This window comes from Neomonachus schauinslandi, chromosome 9 (genome assembly GCF_002201575.2).
Source record: "Neomonachus schauinslandi chromosome 9, ASM220157v2, whole genome shotgun sequence".
In the NCBI taxonomy this organism is placed as follows: domain Eukaryota; kingdom Metazoa; phylum Chordata; class Mammalia; order Carnivora; family Phocidae; genus Neomonachus; species Neomonachus schauinslandi.
In genome coordinates this window covers 26,995,959-27,001,958 of record NC_058411.1, presented here as the reverse complement: position 1 = coordinate 27,001,958, position 6,000 = coordinate 26,995,959, and positions in this window count along the sequence as shown.

The window sequence follows — 6,000 nt, the reverse complement described above, 5'->3', positions numbered from 1 at the left end:
ATCAAGGGCTCGCGGATACCAGGCCCCAGGACTCTGCTCTCCTCGGGGCCTGTGGTGTTGGGAGGTGTTCTCTGAGGCAGGGCTCAGGCCTGGCCTCGGCCACCCTCCCCCTGCCCCACAGGCCCCCCCTGACCCCTGGGCCGACTTCAGGCACAACTCAGTTCCGGCCGAGGCTTTGGGCCATGCTGAGACACCCCCTATCTAGTCTTGACCTCTCCAGCATCCTCCTCCTCATCCCAACAGCCCTGCCTCAGAAGCCTTCTTGCTGCCCCAAACCACCCCCTCAAGCCACTTTCACTCAATTCCTTGGTGACTCTCACTGTCCACATCCACCCCTCACTCTCTGTTCTCTTGCTTGAAAGAGCCCCCGCCCCAGCTCCTTCGCGAGGGCCTGGGCCTGGGCCTCCAGAGTGTGGCCATACTGTCCTACAGGCCCAGGCCCGGCCTCTGCCCCACGCCATCGACGGGGCCCAGATTCCAGGTGAAACTTGGAAGGTGTCATCCTGAGCCCCTCAGCCCCCCTCCATATCACGCCCTCTGCAGTCACCCTCAGGAGCCTGCCCGCCCTCCCCAACCCCAGCCTGCCCCACCGTCCCCCGCAGCATGGCCGTCAGCACCGCACGTGGCCACGGACAGTACCTGGTCCAGGGCCTGTGTCCCTGCAGCCAGCGGGCCCCTGTCACAAATGCTGTGCTCAGGGCTCTGGTGGGGAGGCCAGACTCTCACCCAGAGCCCTTGGGCCTGCATTCTGAAGCATCCTGACCGCCCCAATAGGCTACCTGTGCCCCTGACTTGCTGTGCAAGACACCCTTCTAGAGCTTCTTGCAGTTTATCAGTGCTCATGTATCCTGCCTTGGAGCAACCCAATCCAACTATGGAATGGACACATAGGAAGCCACAGATCTTGGCTCGACTTGATCCGGGCCATCCCTGGGAGGCCAAGCCTGGAACGGGCCTGGGGCTATTACAGGCATCAAGGCGTGGTCACAAGAAGGGTACAAGAAAGGGCTCGAAGCAGAGCAAGGCGGGAGCCAGGGTTAGACTCAAAATGAGCAACAGGCACACGCCCCTGCCAGGTGTATGCTGTGGCGTCTGTCCACGAGAATAGGAGGGACACAGTGACCGGGTAGGAATAGGGGACTGGGGGCTTCTTCCTGTCTTGCTGATGGGAGGAACCGTCCACCCCCAGGCCAGGCCTATGGCTCCCTCACGCCCTTGACATTTCCCTCCACCATCCCACCCACGTTTGCAGGGAATACCTCGCAAGAGAAGGGCCTGAGACAGTGAGTTTGGATTTTAATTCCATATCAAAAGTTGATTTCTTCCTCATTCTGTTCACGGAACCCCCCTCATCGCCTTGTCTTTGTCCCCTGTTGGTTTGAAGTGGTAGAGACGGTAGCCCCTGGTGTGTAAATACTGTACATAGAGTGGGAAGAAAGAAACTTGATATTGAGGTGTTTGAAATATGGAACTGTAATAACTTCTAGGTATTCTAAACCTGTGATTTCTGTGCCATTTTCTGTAAAGATACAAGTAAGAATAAAATTGTTGTAAAAACATCAGGGGAGGGATCCAAGAAGCCTCCATGGCTGAGGATGTCTTGCTGTCCAGCTGTAAAGGTATAGGGGCCTGCCTTTCTCCACTGAGCTGACACCACCTTCCAATGACATTTGTCCTGTGATAGGAGACCCTCCTCCATTGTAGACACAACAGAATTATCCCAGCCATTGAGCCCCTAAGTTATTACCTACGATGCCCTCCTGCTCCCCACACAACGGATTAGTTAATCTTTCCCTCTGGTACTTAACTTACTTATTAACAATCCTATTTCCTTCACACCTCATCCCCCCTCGGCCCCCCGAGTATTGACTCCCTCCTTTTGTGTACACGTGTGCACTCTAAAATCTTGCCTACAACTCAAAGACAACAACAACAAAGGGGACAGGCAGTGGCATCTGGAACTGAAAGTCAAACAGACCTATGCTAAAGCCTGCTAAAGAGAAGGCAAGTAAACAAGAGAAGGCGCGGGGCAGGACTGCAAGAAATTGCGCAACCCATCGGGTCCACGATGTGCTGGACGGGATTACAAGAAGAGAGGGAGGGAGCAGACCAGATAGGTTATATTTGAGCTTTGGGCTCAAGAAATCTCATAAGATTGTTTCAAATTGCCTCAGATGGGGGAACTCCTTCTCAGAAGAGATTTTTCTGGCAGGCCGTCATCAAAGGAGAGTGACGGTGGTCAGCAGTCCCTGCACCCTGCATTGGGAGCCGGTATAATCCTTCTGGACCCAGAGCCTGGAGGGCACATGTGGGAAATCTCCAACTTTTATGCAGTGAAGGGACAGATCCAAGAGCCTGGCTTCAAGTCCTGCCCACACACACTCCCCTAGGGCTTCCCTGAGCATGTCAGGTACCCTCAGGTCTCACTGTGGTCTGTTGGCTTAGGAATGCCCTTCCCCCACCCCCTGCCATGGGCACCACTCCAGGAGACTCACTGACACTTATCCGTCAAGTCCTCTCCTCCCTGGAGCCTTCCTGATCCTCCAGGGAGAGTTTATAACCTCTGTTCTCCCCCAGCACTTGGGACATTCCGCCATTATGACACTGTGTGTATTGTACTGTACGTCTGTAATTTACTGATTTCTTCTAGGGTGGGGATTGTATCTTATTCATCTTTTATCCCCAGGAACCATCAAAGGGCCTGACAATCTACTGTTGAATGAAGGAATGAATGTTCTTCCTCTAACTCATCCATTCAATAATTTAAAAACATTATTGAGCATCTACTGTGTACCAGGCAGTGAGGCGAGGCACTGGGGATACGGTGGGGGGCAAAGCATCCTACTTGGAGGGAAAGATAGATAGAAATCAAGTAAACACACAAGTAAAATACAAAATTGCACATGTCCTAAGGTCTTGGAGGCACGAGATAAGGGGCCATGAACGCATGTCCGTGGGACTTGAGTTGACTCCCTCCTTTTGTGTTGACCTCCGTGCCTCTCTCCTGGGAATGATAACGTCTGCCCCTCCAGGGTCATTCCTCTAGCAAGGAAGCAGCAAGGATATTGGCCAAGGAGCCACATGAGGGAAGGGTGGCCACACCAACTTCTCAAGTCCAGTGGCCAACGCTGGCAGCTGCCCCCCTCGGTTACATCTGGGGGACGACTGGAACACTGAGGGATTTGGGAGATGATAACCACCCAGGGGGTTGACCTTGGGAAGAGGCACACTGCTTTCTGCAGGGGGGACAGGCAAACAAGCCCAGAGGTGATCAGTGAAGGGAGAGGTGGGGACACTGCAGAGGGAGCACACAGGCCAGGAAAGGAAGGGCTTGGACAGCTGGGGACTGAACAAAGGGAAATCTCCCCAAGGATCCCACAACCCGGCACCTGGAAGGGAAATCTTTTTCCAGGCTTCCCAGGCCCAGCAGGCTGCCCAGAGAGGGCTGCGTGCGCCAGGAAGAGCAAAAGGGCATGCGGGCTGCTGCGCATGGCCAGGCAGGGTTAGATGAGGAGTCTGCCTGGTGGCGGGAGGTGACAAGTGAGGGCAGGAGATCAGAGGGATCCCTGGGGACGGGTCCATCTAGCCTCCTCTGTCTCCTGCACTCTCAGCTCACCAGGGCCTTGAGTCTTCCTGCTGCTCCCAGGAGGGCGGCAGTCCCCTCTCCTCCCCGACTTCCCTCGGGCCCTGGGGCTGTGGCACCTGGGTCATCAACAGTAGCAAAGGTACCATACTCAAGGGAGATGTGAATCATAGGGAAACCTGGTGAGGGGCTGATGGGAACTCTCTGTGCTATCTTCACATTTTTTCTATAAATCTGAAATTATTGCCAAAAAAATTAAGTTTGTTAAAAAAAAAAAAAGGTAAACTGGTTTGTTTTCTAGAAGGAAGACGAAGATGGCTTCTTTGGGTTAGAACAAGTGTCAGAGCTGCCCGTTTTCCTGTCTTTACCCCAGGGCTCTGCTTACTGAGTGTCTCTGTCCCAGATCTCCCCAAGATCACCCAGGCACCCAAGACCCACCCTCTGGGGAGCTGAAACTGGATCAAGAACCACTGGCCTCAACTTGTTCTCTCTCCTGTTGTTTCCTCAACTCAGGCAGCAATGAAGTCTGTGGGCCGTCACAGCTGAGGGGGCCCAGCAGTGATCTGCTCCATTAACTTCTCACTCAGATCAATCCTTTCCAGTGCTAACTCTTCTCAGTGGGCCTCAGCCTCCTCCCCGCTGAACTCCTCGCCTTGGAGCCAGGGCACCCCCAGCTTTACCTGCAAGGCTCTGCTTCCAATTTGGACTTCAGGGGAGTCTGACACAGGAAGGAGTCAGGGAGTGACAAGCTGGCCTCTTGTTGAGCTTCAGAATGGCATAAGCTGTCCAGTGTACCCAGCGTTGATAGTCACCTCTCAGCCTCGCTTGGCGCTCAGGAGGCCCAGAGAACAAATGTGGATCTACCAGGCTGACCATGGTGAACTCAGATGGGAGAGGGAAGAAGAGGGAAAGTTGCTCTGTTTCCTCCACACAGCCCCCGTGAGGGTAGACCAGGGCAGTTCTTACCTGCCCAGAAGTAGAAACAAAGGATTAAAAACCCAATCTGGGCTCAGCCAACAGACCTTTGCAGTTGAATGGACGACTCAGGAGTGTGACTGATGGGCAGACTGATGAACATGAAGTTATTAAGACAAGTGCTGAGCTGAACCGGGATAGATAAGGAGAACGTTGGAGGACCAGCATGCCCTCCAACAAGAGCACCACTTTCTCCTCCTCACACACTTCTGTCCACCCGAGGGTTCCACGCAGGAGGAACAAGAGCCCACAGCCCTCCTCCAGGTAGGGACCACCCCTGTGGGTCCGCCAGGCCCACCGCCCAGGGAGACAACCCCAGGAGAAGAGTGCCACCTAAAAAACGGAAGAACACTGAGGGACACCGGGACTCCGGACACCAGAGTTGAAGCGCAGCCTCTGCTAGCCTCTTAACTTCCTGGGCGCTGGTACACCCATCCTCAAACCTGCCGTGAACAGGACCGCACAGGGATGGTGCGAAGGGCCGATGAGGCGATGAGATTGTAACAACCCAAGTTCCTCTGCCCCACCGGCACCAGAGACCATCACCCACAAGCACCAGAGTCCACTCAAGGCAAGTGTTTATTCCCGAGGCTGCTGGCCTCCTCCTCTAGCTGGAGGGTCCTGGAAATTTAAAGGCAAACAGAAAAGTCTGGGTAAAATACCGAGGCTGAGGGTAGTCCCATTAACCCTTTAGTTACCGGTTTCAAGATGGTGTGCATTAAATTCTATTTCTTCTTTTATTAAGTTTTTACTTAAAAAGGTTTTCCCAGGGATGCCTGGGTGGCTCAGTTGGTTAAGTGGCTGCCTTTGGCTCAGGTCCTGATCCCAGCGAGTCCCGCATGGGGCTCCCTGCTCAGCGGGGAGCCTGCTTCTCCCTCTCCCTCTGCCTGCCGCTCTGCCTACTTGTGCTCAATCTCTCTGTCAAATAAACAAATAAAATCTTTTAAAAAATAAAAATAAAATAAAAAATGTTTTTCTACCCTTTTTCGGGGGGGCGGGAGATTTTGGCAAAATCCTTGAGTGGAACACTTATTCATTTTTAATCTTTCTTCTTTACTAATACAGACACTTAAAATCATACACTTCCAAGTTTTATTGTAGTTGCATCCCCGAAGACCGTAGGGCTTTTATTATTTTCAGTTTTACGTATTTACTACATTTTTTTCCACTTCTGATTATTTTCAGTGTTTAAAAATTTTCCAAGTATATAGGATTTTTGTGGGGGAAGAGATTATCCCTGTTATTGACTTCTAATTTTATTATATTGTGATCAGAGATCATCATTTTCATCCTCTTGCTCTTTTGGTATATACTGAGACTAGGTTTAGATTAATATGTGGCTAATTTTTGTAACTATTCCATGTGTGATTAAACAGAATATGTTTTCTCCGATTTCGGAGTGCAGTGCTCTATATAGCTGTTAGTGGGGCTGTTTGGATTAT